Consider the following 13954-nt stretch of genomic DNA (forward strand, 5'->3'; position numbering starts at 1 on the left):
CAATGTGGGTGGGAAGGGAATGGAGGACAATTGTGGACACCGGAGGTGGTGTGAGAGGAGGGTGGGAAGGGACAGAGGGTCAGAAAGAGGGGTGGAAATAATTCTAGGAACTAGAAATGGAAAATTTTTTATAATGTGCATGATTGAGTTACTATGCAGTGTGTACTGGATGGGAGATCACATTTTGTGTGCTGTGATGATGCTTAGAGAAGGAATGTAAATTAAGTTACAAAAAAAAAAGTTTCAGGAAAAAAAAATATCTATTCAATGACTGCAGTAGGATATGTAGCCCCAGCTAGGTGCTACTTTATAGGATGCGTAAAGTTAGACTTGTGTTCATGGAAATGTGTGTGTCACCTATGTTTGCTATGAGGGTATTTGGATTGATTAGGGTCTTTGGTGATTCAATAAAATGTGGGGGGAAAACAGTATAGAAAGCAAACTTAAATACCAGAGACAGTGTGGGAAGAGAGTGGGAGATGGCAGAGGGTAAGAGATAGAGAATCAAGGATGGGGGGAAAAAAGTAAAACATAGAGAAAACAAGAAATGGAAGATCATTTGTTGACAATAACGTGTTTGTTGATGTGCTTGATTGAGACCATATACAGTGTACTCTGGATGGAAAATCTCATTTTGTATGTTGTAATGATGTACATTGAATGAATGCAAATAAATACATTTAAATAAAAAAAAGAATTAAAAAATAGTCCAACCTTAAGCAACAGCTTAAGATCCAAGCCAATGAAAGATCAAAACAAAACAACAATATTGATGAAATTAGGAGCGATGTCATGGGCAAAATTATTACATACATTTGTAATGCCACACAGGTGTAATTAAGATTAAAACATGTATGAGGCACGATCTCCCCAGAAAATGACTACAATTGTAGGAGAAACTAAAGTATAAATGGAATGCAATGATATCCATGTTGAAATAAACACTATTAGACTACTGAAAAATGTGGAGATTTATTGCAGACCAGAGTGGACATGAGAGAAATAGAGCTAAACAGAGAGGGGAAAGAAAAGAAAGAAAAAGAAAGAAAGAAAGAAAGAAAGAAAGAAAGAAAGAAAGAAAGAAAGAAAGAAAGAAAGAAAGAAAGAAAGAAAGAGATTTAGAAAGAGAGAGAAGAAAGAGAGAGAAGAAAGAAAGAAAGAAAGAAAGAAAGAGAGAGAAGAAAGAAAGAGAGAGAAGAGAGAGAAGAAAGAAAGAAAGAAAGAAAGAAAGAAAGAAAGAAAGAAAGAAAGAAAGAAAGAAAGAAAGAAAGAAAGAAAGAAGGAAAGAAAGAAGGAAAGAAAAAGAAAAAAAAGCGGGGGAGTAACATGCCAAGAAATCTTTTTAAAAAGAAAAAAAAAAAAGATGAGAAGAACTCCTGTTTATCCTAGACATGAATAGAAATTGCTTTATACATTTCTGGAATCCCATGGGTAGACTCTATATGAATAAATGGTCCTTATGCAACCCAAACCCAAAGTGTCTCTACTATTCCAATAGAGAGAAAAAGACTGGACTGTTGCCGTTAAAAACATCAGGCAAGAGACAAGCAGATGGTGTAATGGTTACATCACTGGACTTCCACATGGATGACCACAGTTTGAATCCTGGACTCAGCAACTTGAAACTCATGCCAGACATATGTGCGTATGTGCCCCAAATGGGCAGAGAAGGGATTGCAGCATGGCCATCCTCCCTGGAGGATGATTTCTCACTTTTTCTCTGTCTCTCCAGTGAGCATACATTCGCTGTAGCAAAAATAATCTCTTAAAAAAAAAAGTCAGGCAAAAGTTCAGATGTGGCTACAACAGAAAAAACCCAGAGCTCCAAACTGGAAATTTGGCATTCTTTCATCTTTCCAGATCATATTCTCTCTGTTTGTGAAATTGAACAAAAAAAATGTTAGAATTGCTAGACACAGGATGACAGATCTCAATAATTCCAGGAAAAATATCTGAGTGTGCATAAGAGAAAGAAGTAGGTACAAATTTAAATGTTCGGAGGAATCACCTTGAGGACCTGGTAAAATGAGACCTAAGATGGTTGGTTGCCTTACCAGAACTTATGAAATATCCTTAATATGAAATCCTGAATGGATATCAAAACACATAGTAAAAGAAAAGACAAGACAAAGGAGAAAATATAACTGACTTAACGTACATACTTCCGTCAGAGGGGCAAAATCGGCACCAGTGACATTACTCACATTGAGGTGTGACGTGTCACATCTTTATTCCCTTGAATGAAGTTCATTCATGAGAGCTTGGTAGCTTGTACTTGGTTTTATTAATGTGGAAACGTTTATTATAACTTTGATTAATTTCCATAATGTGTCTAAATGAATTATTTTTCTTTTCTTTTTCTTCTTGAGTCAATTTTGATAATACTTTTCTATAAATCTGCCTACTTAATCAAGGTTTTCAAATTTATTTGCATAAAATTGTTGAGATCAAGGCCAGCAAGTGACGTAATGGTTAAGGTGCTGGATTCCCATATGGCTGACCATGGTTCTAGTCCTGAATCTGGCAGCTTGCTTTCTTGCTTTCCCTTTCTCTCTCCCTCTGGAGATAATTAAAAAATTATTGAGATGGCAGTAGCAATGGCAGTTCAGTGATTCCTCTTTGTATAACTGTTTTGAAGTAATTAGAGACTCAGTGCTAAAAATTTTCTACGTCTCCCTTAGTTACATGTATATTTGTGAAGTGCTGTATTTTCATTTTATTCAGTTTATTGTGATATGGTATTCCCTTTAGAGCTCTCTGACCCATGGACTACTTAAAGTGTGTAGTTAAATTTTCAAGTATTTGAAAATATTTCTGTTATCTTTTTGGTAGGTTTCTAGTTTGATTCCATTATGATCAGAGAATATAGTTTGTAAAATGTAAAATTTGTTGAGTTTAAGACCAAGGATATCCCTCTGCTCCCAAATCTACACTAGCAGATATTGATATAGCCCCTCTCACTTTTCTCTATGCTTGAATGCTGTAGTTTTTCCATCCTTTACTTTTTGCCTAACTTTATCATTATATTTAAAATTACTTTCCTGTGAATAGCATATAGTTTGCTGCAGTTTTTATCCACTCTGCTAATATGTGTCTGTTAATCTAATAGTAACAACCTTTGTTGTAATTACTGATATGTTAGGACTTAAGGCTACCATTTTATTATTTATTTTCTGCTCATCCTCTCTGGCTTTCATTCCTCTGTTTTCTTTATTCTGCCTTCTTATGGGTTACTTGAACTTTTTTTAGCATTACATTTTTTATTTATCTACAGTATTTTTGAGTATATCTCTTTATATAATATTTTAAGAAATGGTTCTAAGGATTACTATATATATATATATATGCAATTTATCACAGTTTACTAATATTGAGATTTAATACATTAAACATCAAAATTTTATCACCACTGAGGTCCCTTTTCTCTTCTCCCTTTGTAATATGATTTACTGAATATTTTATCTGTTCATTGGGAACCACATAGATAATGTTATAAATTTGTTTTCAATTGACTAACACATTATTTATATATTGATCTTTAATTGACAAAAGGATATGCCCTAGCTAGAGATAGAGAGAGAGAGAGAGAGAGTGCACTTTCTAATGAGTAACTTTTAATTAGATGCCAGATATCGCGGATTTTTTACTGTTGAGTGATGGACATAAATATTTTTGATCCAGGATTGGCAGGTGGCATGGTGGTTAAGGCACTGGACATTCCCATATGGCTGACCATGGTTTAAGTCCGGGACCTGGTGGCTTGCTTTCTTATCTTCCTCTCTCTCTCTCTCTCTCTCTCTCTCTCTCTCTCTCTCTCTCTATTCTGTGTGTGTGTGTGTGTCTCTCTGGTCAAATTAAAATAAATGAATGAATAAATAAATAAAATTAAATAAAATAACTCTTTAACAAAGAAATAAACCGGGACCAGCAGTTATCGTAATGACTATGTCACTGGATTCTCACGTAGTCGACCACGATTCGCGTCCCAGACCCGGTGGCTTAAAACTCACATCTGGCGAATGTGCATGCCTGCCAAAGATCCTGAGAGGAGAATGGAGGAGAAGGGATTGTGGTGTGGCCATCCCCCTGGGGGGTGATTTTCTCGCTTTCTGTCTCTCTGTCTCTCTCTGTCTGTATGGCGAGCACACGCGCCCTATAGCAAAAACCTCTCCCCCCTCAAAAAAATATATATATAAATAAATAAATAAACACAACACTTCAAGTAAAGTTTCTATAAAAAATTTTTTTTGGCAGCTAGTCTTCGAGTGAGAGTGGGAGGTGGCAGGCTTCCGGCTCTGGCCTTCACGGCTGACTGTTCAGCTCGACGTCTCCAACCATGAGTCAGTTTGGTACCTGGTTGGTGAGAGCCAAGGCAAACCCTTCGCTGTCTCCGAAAGCTCTCAGCAATGAAAACCTCGACAAAATTGATATGTCTTTGGACGATATCATCAAATTGAATTGAAAGGAAGGAAAGAAACAGAATTTTCCAAGACTGAATAGAAGACGCTGGGAAAGTGTTGCTGGCAATTCAGGATGAGAGTCAGGTGGGGAATCCAACAGAATTCTGGTTTTGGTAAGACTAATCTGAGCCACAGGGGAAGAGTAATGCCTGGAAAGAGGCATCCTTATGGAGATATTGCTGGCCTTGCAGCTAGGAAGGCAACTGAAATTTGAAAAGGAATTAGCCCTATGAATCGCCCACCTCTAAGTAACAAGAATATAGAACAATATTTTCCAATGTTAAAAAGGAATGCAAATCTGAGACAAAATGAAGCGCAGAGGAAGCCAATTGCAGTTCTCAAGAGGCCTAACCAGTTAAATAGGAAAAATAACATTCCAGCTAATTTTTCCAGCAATGAAAGTAAGTTACGTCATAAGAAAGACACTTGTCAGGCAACTTTTCTTTTCAGAAGAGGTCTGAAGGTTCACACAACAACTGCTAGATGATGTAGTAGCAAAGAGAACTCATCAATGGCGTATTTCTACCACAACTGGAGGGATTTTGACTGTATCTGTTGATAATCCTGGAGCATTGCAGTGTCCAGTAACTCAGAAACCGCGATTAACTCGTACTGCTGTACCCTCATTCTTAGCAAAACAGGAGCAATCTGATGTAAAGAAAGTTCCTCAAGGTGTCCCTCTGCAATTTGATATCAACAGTGTTGGAAAACAGACAGGGATGAGTTTGAATGAACGACTTGGGATCCTGAAAGAACAAAGAGCCACTCTCACGTTCAACAAAGGAGGAAGTCATTTTGTAACAGTGGGATAGATCTCAACCATGTCAGAAGGACTTTTGGTTGATGACTGAAAAGTTGAATTGCTTGAAGAGCTCATCACATAAATTCAAGAAACTTTGAAATATTCACAAGCCTAAGTAACTATTTTTATTTTTGAAAAGTTTTTTAAACATCTGTTAAAAAAAATAAAAGAAACCAAAATTCAAAACAAAACAAAAAAACACCTTAAAGAATAACAGGGAATATACCTATCTGTCCTTAAAGATTTCATGGTTGGTCCAGACAAAACAATTCTGTATTTGACTTCTTTGGTTCCTCATGCAGCAGAAAGACAGAAAGATAGAAATGGGTTATTTTTATGATAGAGATACCTCATTGCCTTTGCCCATTTTTTTCCATTTCCTTGTCTTAGTAAATCTTGGTCTTCAGAAATGTGAGTAGGTCCCATTATTGCTGTCACTTATTCTTTAATGGTGTGTTGTGATAAGTACAGTTCCCTTTTCTTTATTAGAGATATTTAAGAAACATTAGAATTCCAGTTTTGGGTTTTAAGATTTATGGGAATATCTGGAACTTGGTGCATTTTTCAGGTAGTGTTATGTTAATCTCCCCACCCCTAGTTGTAAATCTTTAGTGCTAAACTTTTAACAAGAAATGTAGCTCTAGGCATTAGTTCCAATTTAAAATATTACTCAAAGGCTATAAGTGCGTATTTACAAAGTTACCTGATAAAGCCTTGGAAGAGAAGGTCTAATATAAAAATCTTACAGTCTATGTTTAGTAAATGAAGAAAGCATGAAAGGAAGTAGCAAGTTGAAAGATAAGTAACTGAGGTGAAAAACTTCAAAACGCAGGTCATAGGTATACTATTTGGATTTAGTGTAATTCCAAGTCTAGTGTCCACAAAAAGTTCTTCAGATATATTAGAACAGTTATTAAAATGGACTGAGTCAGTTTAGGTATTTTAATAGTAAAATTAATAGCCATATTAATTTTATTTTAAAACTTTCTTATTTAAAAACTTTAAACTTGGGGCCAGCAAATAACATGGTGGTTAGGTTGCTGGATTCTCATATTGCAGACCATGGTTTGAGTCCCAGACACGGCGGCTTGAAAATCATGCCAGATGTGTGCAGGTGTCTAAAATTTCAAGAGAAGAATAAAGGAGAATGGATTGTGGTGAGGTCATCTCCCAGGTCGGGGAGGGGGGAAGATTTCTCACTTTGTCTTTCTCTGGCAAGCGCATGTGCCCTTATGACAGAAACTTTTAAAACAATTGCAAATCTTTTAGGCTTTAAATTTTATAAGCTTTTAGGCTTGCGAAATAAACAATTTACAGTTCCAGAAACAAAAATATACTTGTATATGTCACAGAAAAGTGTGAAATTACAGTCGGGTTACATTGTAAATTTGTGTACCCTTTATTCTGATTTCTTGTATGGTATAAAGTTCAGGCATGTATGGGGACAAAAGGACTTTTTTTCCATTTCCTCTAGAGGAGTGGGAAGAGTTAGTTTGTTGTGCCAAGGTAGTGCTAAGAGAGCTCAGATAGTTGTGTTCTAGGAATTACAGTATAATGCCAAAAATGCAGAAAAATATTCCAGCTATAAGTTACAAGTTTGATTATTTTGAAGCTCAACCTTTTGATTTGCTATAATGTTTAAACCTCTAAGTAAGTGTTTGCTTCTCTAGAATATATTATTGATGACTTTTCCTATAAAACAGGACATTGTTATAGCTCCTGCCTGCCCTGAGTTGTGCTCTAGACTTTCTTGTTGTCTCTATGCTCCGTGGGTTACTTACTGGTTTATGCTGGCTGTGGAAAGTTATCAATAACAATTTCATACGATACCAAAGAATTAAATCTGATCCTTAATATCTGATAATTTGCTAGTGCTTCTACTGATAAGGGATTTTTTTCGAAGGCAGTCACAGAATTTGAAAATAAACTCTAGTCTCTCCTTAGCTATTTGCTACCACAGAGGCAAAGGACTCATTGTAAAACTTTCGCAAGCACAGATACTTACATCTGATCCCAGAATAATACATTTTAGACTGGTTTAGGGTTGCTGGTAGCTAACTTTAAAGAGAAAGAAAACAACCGAACACAAGTTTGCTGTCTTTAGAACAGTTAGCAAAAATAGGATATACAGCTGTTTTCATTTTCCTTTTGTTTTAAATATGATTGTACAAATGCCAGTTTTGGTAAACCTTAAAATTTACCCAAAATATTGACATTAAATGCATCATATAACAAGTGTCTTTCTTTGGTATATTAAACTTTTGTTCTTATGCAAAAAAAATTATTTTTTGATCCTTGTACTTGTGTGACATTTATAATGTCTGATTCACTGTGGCCTGTTTCTGTTGTGTATTTATATTGATTTTTTTTGGGGGGGGTCATTTGCTCCTCTTTTGAAGCAGCGTAATTTTTGATAGACTATCAGATATTAACATATGAAAAATTATAGAGGTTCTTGATGATATATTTTTCTTCCAAAGACAATTAAGATCTCTTATGGCAAGCAGATATAATATTAATAAATACCTTAATCTCATTTAAGGTAGATTTTAGGCTTTGTTATTATTTTTGTAAATTCATCTGTGTTGTTGATATTAAGATGCAATCTTCACTCACAGAGCATGACTCTTTTAGAGTTCAAATGAAAGCCTAGATTATTTAATAAAGTTTCTTCATTTTGATGAGCATTGAACTCCAATTTCTATCTCTACAGTACCACGTCATTGCTGAAATCTCTATTCAGGTACTTCTCAATTTCTAAAGTATTCCCCACACATGGTGCAGTTTAGGAGTCAGAGAACACAAACACACAGTGGAATACTACTCAGCCATTAAAAACAAGAGTCTGTCATTTGATACAAAGTGGACAAATCTACATTTGCTGCTAAGTGAAATAAGTCAGATTATAAAAGACAAACAGGGTAAGGCCCTGCTCAATGTATACTGACTGTGGGACCAGCAGTTAGTGTAATGGCTATGTCACTGGACTCCCATGTAGTAGACGCGATTCGAGTCCTGGACCCGGTACCTTAAACTCACACGGGGCACGTGTGCATGCATGCCCAGGAGCCCAAGAAGAGAACAGAGGAGAAGGGATTGTGGGGCGTGGCCATTCCCCGGGGGTGGGGGGTGCTTTCTTGCTTTCTGTCTCTCTCTTCTCTGTCTTTCTGGCAAGCGCAAGTGCCCTAGCAAAAACCTCTCCAAAAAAAAAAAGAAAAGAAAAGAAAGAAAGAAAAATACATACTGAATGTCTGCACTCTGTCACTCTGTCAGAAATTGAAAGATTTGAAGACATAGTAGAGAGGATGGCTCTTGGAGGCTGTGTATGGGGAGAGGTGATGGATGTCAGAAAAAAAGTGTTTAACAGACATGGGAATGCATGTAGATGGGGCAAATGGGTTGTGGGACAATAAAGTAAAGAAAAGGGACATGGCCAATCTTACATATATGAAAATGAAGAAAGAAAGAAAGAAAAAAAAGGAAAGAGAAGAGGAAAGAGAGAAAGAAAGAAAAAGAAATAAAGAGAAAGAAAGGAGAAAGAAAGAAACCTAGTAGAACAAAAATTGAAGGGACATATCATAATGTAATTTTCTTTGCTGAAAATGATGAGTACGGTAATAGCCTTCATCTAATTATTGCATGCTGCATACAGGTTTAGAAAATCTGTATTATACCTCACAAAGATGTGCATGAATTAAATGTGAATTATAAATTATTTTAAAATGTTTCTTTTAAAAGAAAAAAATGTATTTGAAATATTAGAAATGATTATTTTTGGTTTCCTAATCTCTGAATTTTCCCCATTCAAATCTCAGCTAACTTGGCTTCCCCAAACTCCAACCTATCTCTATTTATATTATTGTTCTCTGCTGGAATTCGATTCCTTGAGTGGAAAATATTCTCAAGGAAAAATCTAAGTGAGAGCAAGCTAATTTTAGCAGATTTTCTTTCCCTCATGAAACATAAGTCCTCGAATTCTGACTATATCATTACTCTCTGATGTTTACAACAATCGTCTTTATCTTTATAGTTATTTTTCCAGATAGATTTAATAAGCTTCTCCATTATGGCTGAAATTAAAAATTCCTAATTTGCTTTTTCTGTACTTTTAATTAAAATTTTATCACAACTTAATTACAATGTAAGTAGAAAAATTAATTATAACATCGATCCTTTGGAGGTAGTAAGAACTTGTTTTATAATGACATAGTACTTAGTAATTTTTAAACAATGGTTCATGTGTGTTTGAAAAGAATGTATATTCTTCAGTTGCTGAGGTCTATACATATTCATTAGACTGAGCTTGTGTGTGATATTGTTTAAATATACTATTGTACATATATATACACACACACACACACACACACACACACACACACACACACTATGGAATATTATTCAGCCATAAGAAACAATGAGACCCTACTGTTTGATTCAAAGTGGATGGATATAGAAGACTTAATGTTGAGTGAAGTGAACCAGCAGACTTTGAAAGGTACACACTGTATATTCCCACTCAATATGTATTGAATGTCTGCACTTTATGGCAGAAGTTGAGATATCTGAAGATATGATAGTAGAGAGGATAAATGTAGATACTAGAGACTGTAAGAGAGAAGGGGTGGTAGAGAGTGGGTGTGAGAGGAGCAAAAGGGAAGAAACATTTAACAGACAAAAAATGTAGAGTTCTCTTGAAAAAAAAAACATAGTGTACATCATGATGGGAACTTATGTAAAATGTGAAATGAATTGGAAAATAGAAAAAGATCATTGACAAATAAAAATAAATATATAAATAAATATACTACCATCTTAATCTTTGCCAGTAAACTGTGAGTAAATAGCAACCAATCACTGGCAGAGAAATTGTAAAGTTCCTATTATATAAAAAGAATTATTAGTTTCTCAATATTATTCTATCCATTTTTGCCTATATCTATTTTGAAACCATAATGTTGGGCACATGCAGTTTAAAATTATTTATATTTTTAATAAAAAATTTTTACTTTAAAGAATAATTAGATTTCTAATAATCCTTTTAAAGGCATTACTTTTATTTCTTTCTAATCTAATCTTTTTACTAGATAATTAGGTCAATGTTTATTGTTTGTAATTATTGGCATTTAAATTGTTTTCAGTTATCTTATGTTAAGTATTTGTCCTACTTTTCAATCTCTCCTTATTTTTTTCCATTACTGCATTTCTTGGGATTGATTGCAATTTGTTTTCCTCATAACATATCACATAACTAGTTTGAAAGTGATATAACCCATTTTTCGATACTATTCAAGATTTTAGCATACGTTTAATTTTTTTATCTAAAGTTAATAGAATTTATGCACTCTCTTATGAATAGTGGGGGAAAAAAAACTTGATGATAGTCTAATTAGCCCTACAAAAGTTATCAGAATCAAAATGGAATTATTTGTGTCAACTTACGTAATAACCTGCCTAACAGAGTCTGGGAAGTCTACAGAGGGGATGGTTCCCATGTAAGTATGCCCAATAACAAGGACTACTTCTGTGAAGACATCTACTAGAAACTGCCTGTCCAACCAATGACAATAACAATGCCAGCAATGACACCAGTAACCAAGAGTGGTATCAGTTCACCTTCACTAGTCATCCCAAAACAACAATGTAAACCCCTTCTTCACGGTTTTTGCCTTTAAAACAATCCCGAAATGGGTAAGGTCTCAGTGCACATGTTTGGGGTGACCTGATATTTCACTCAGGTTGCAATCCTCAGTGTTGGCCCAAATAAATTCTTTTGATTTACATACATTTTTTTTTTTGAAGAGGTTTTTGCTATAGGGCATGTGCGCTTGCCAGAAAGACAGAGAGAGACAGAGATACAGAAAGCAAGAAATCATCCCCCAGGGGGGATGGCCTTGCCGCAATCCCTTTTCCTCCATTCTCCTCTCGGGATCTTAGGCACGCATGCACATGCTCCCGGCGTGAGTTTTAAGCCACCGGGTCCAGGGCGCGAACCGCGGTTGACTACATGGGAGTCCAGCAACATAGCCATTACGCTAACTGCTGGTCCCTATATATTTTGTTTCAGTTTCTTCCATCAGGTCAGTAGCCTCACCCTGAGCTACATGCTATTTCCATCAAATCCTTTAGTTCTATCTTGCTTTTTAAAATTTTGAATAAAATATTCATTATTATTTTGTGCAACTAATACTTTAGACTTATCCACATATTTATAAGATCTTTGCTCTTTGGGACATGAGCACTGAACCACTTGTATAAACCATGAAGAAATCAAGTAGGAAAATCAAGTACATTTTGAAAAAATTGCTAAAGGCCAAGTATAGACCAGTGTGAGAATGTAGAACTTCCAAGAACTGCAAAAAGAATGGGAGTTTACACCTACTTTTCCACTGACTATATTCATAAGGTGGAACAGAAGAAAAAGTCTCCCTGGTGATGTAGACCTGAAGTCAGGATGGTTACTGCTGGGAAAAAGGATATCCTCTATGCTCATTCTCTCTCATGGAACCAAGGAAAAAAAAAAATCAGTGAACTTAAAAATTTACCAATACTAAGGACCAGCGGATGTCATAGTGGTTACATCACTGGCCTCCCGTATGGTCAACTGCAATTTGAGTCCTGGACTTAGTGGCTTCAAACTCATGCTGGGTGCATGTGCAAATGTCCCCAAAATCGCAAGAGAAGAATGGAGGAGAAGGAATTGAGGCCTGACCACCCCCCTGGGAGGTGATTTCTCACTTTCTGTCTTTGTCTCTGACTGTCTCTCTGATAAGTGTATGTGCCCTATAGCAAAAATTTCTCTTTAAGAAAAAAATTTACCAGGATGTGCCCTATAGCAAAAATTTCTCTTTAAGAAGAAAATTTACCAGGACCAGCAGATGGCATAATGGTCACATCACTGGACTCCCACGTAGATGACTGCACTCAAGTCCCGGACCTGGTGACTTCAACTCATGCCAGGTGTGTGTGCATGTATTCCCAAAATCCAGAGAGGGAAATGGAGAAGGGATTGCAGCATGGCCATCCCCCAATGGAGAGTGATTTCTTGCTTTCTGTCTCTCTGTCTCTCAGGTAAGTACATGTGCCCTATAGCAAAAATCTCTTTAAAAATTTTTTACCAATAACAATTAAATAAAAAGAAATGGGGGGGAATGGAGCAAAATAGAGGTACAGTGGTGAAACCTGACATTCTGCTAGACTGACCCCCCCCCTTAGGAACATTCCGAATTCATTATCTGGAGACCTTCCTGAGTATGCCAGACACACACATGTTCATGATATTAACTAGCAGAGGTTAAAAAAATAAAATAATGTAAGAGCAGAAATTAATGAAAATTTAAAAACAAACTATGAAGTGACTAGAATAAAAAATTAAAACCTTGTGACCTTGAGTTGGATCATTTTCTTATTCATATTGCACTAAAAGCACTACAAAACAAGAAAGGATTTATTGAACTTCATCAAATTTTGAAATTTCTACTGTCAGAAAGGGCTAGTGTTACATGATTTCAAGAATTATTATAAAACTACAGTAATCCAAAAAACATGATGTTTGTATAAGACAAGTAGATCAATGAGACAGTATAGAACAAGAGTTTGCTTACTTTTCTTAAAAGGCCACATAGTCAATATTTTAAGCATTGTGGCTAAGAAACAAAATTGAAGATAGTATGTAAGGACGTATATAATCATTTAAAATGTAGTATCTTAAAAATATTAAAGGTATTCTTAGTCCATAGGCATTAATAATACAGGTAGTTGATCAGATTTGGCTCAGAGACCATAGTTTGCTAGCTTCCCATGTGGGGTCCAGCATAAACACAGATATAAATGAGCAGGTGATGCTTTATTTTTGTTTTATTTTTGGATTTAAAAAAATATATTTATTTTTTGGGAGGAGTCAGAAGGTGGCGTGTTGGTTAGGGCACTGGAATTCCCATATGGCAAACTGTGTTTTGAGTCCTGGATTTGATGGCTTGTTTTCTCTCCCTCTCTCTCTCTCTCTCTCTCTCTCTCTCTGTGTGTGTGTGTGTGTGTGTGTGTGTGTGTGTGCATGTCTTTCTCTGGCAAAACTCATATGAAATAAATAAATAAATAAGTTAATAATTCTTTAAAAAAATTATTTGTATATATAGTAACCATATTGACTGGCGGCTATTTTTCTTTTTTTGAAAAAAAAAATTGTTATTCTTCAATTTGACCAGAGAGAGACACAGAGAAAGAGAGAGGGGAGGGAGAGAAAGGGAGAATGAGAAAGCAAGCCACCAGGTCCAGGACTTGAACCATGGTTGACCATGTGGGAGTCTGGCACCTTAACCACCATGCCACTTACCAGATCCTATTTTTGGATTTTTAAAATTAAAAATATATATATCATTATTCTTCTATTTTGACTAGAGAGAGAGAGAGAAAGGGAGGAGGGAGTGAGAAAGCAAGCCACCAGGTTCAGGATTTGAATTGTAATCAGTCATATGGGAATCCAGTGCCTCAACCATCATGCAACCTGCTGGCCCCTATTTTTTAATTGTTTTCTTTTTAACAAAGATGCAAAGGCAATGCAGTAGAGAAAGGATAGCCAAATGGTAATGGAAGAATTGGTTGTATATAGTCAAAACTGTTAACTTGAATTCATATCTCATGCATACACAAAAATTAACTCAAAAGAGATCATGAATCTAGAGATAAAACTATTAAG

General features: G+C 35.7%; 1 pseudogene; it reads left to right on the plus strand.

The window, feature by feature from the left end:
* The first annotated feature begins 4287 nt into the window (after nucleotides 1-4287).
* Nucleotides 4288-6258, plus strand: LOC102469625 (UAP56-interacting factor pseudogene; annotated as a pseudogene).
* Nucleotides 6259-13954: the final 7696 nt, after the last annotated feature.

The sequence above is a fragment of the Tupaia chinensis genome, unplaced genomic scaffold (genome assembly GCF_000334495.1).
Source record: "Tupaia chinensis unplaced genomic scaffold, TupChi_1.0 Scaffold000544_1, whole genome shotgun sequence".
NCBI lineage: Eukaryota > Metazoa > Chordata > Mammalia > Scandentia > Tupaiidae > Tupaia > Tupaia belangeri.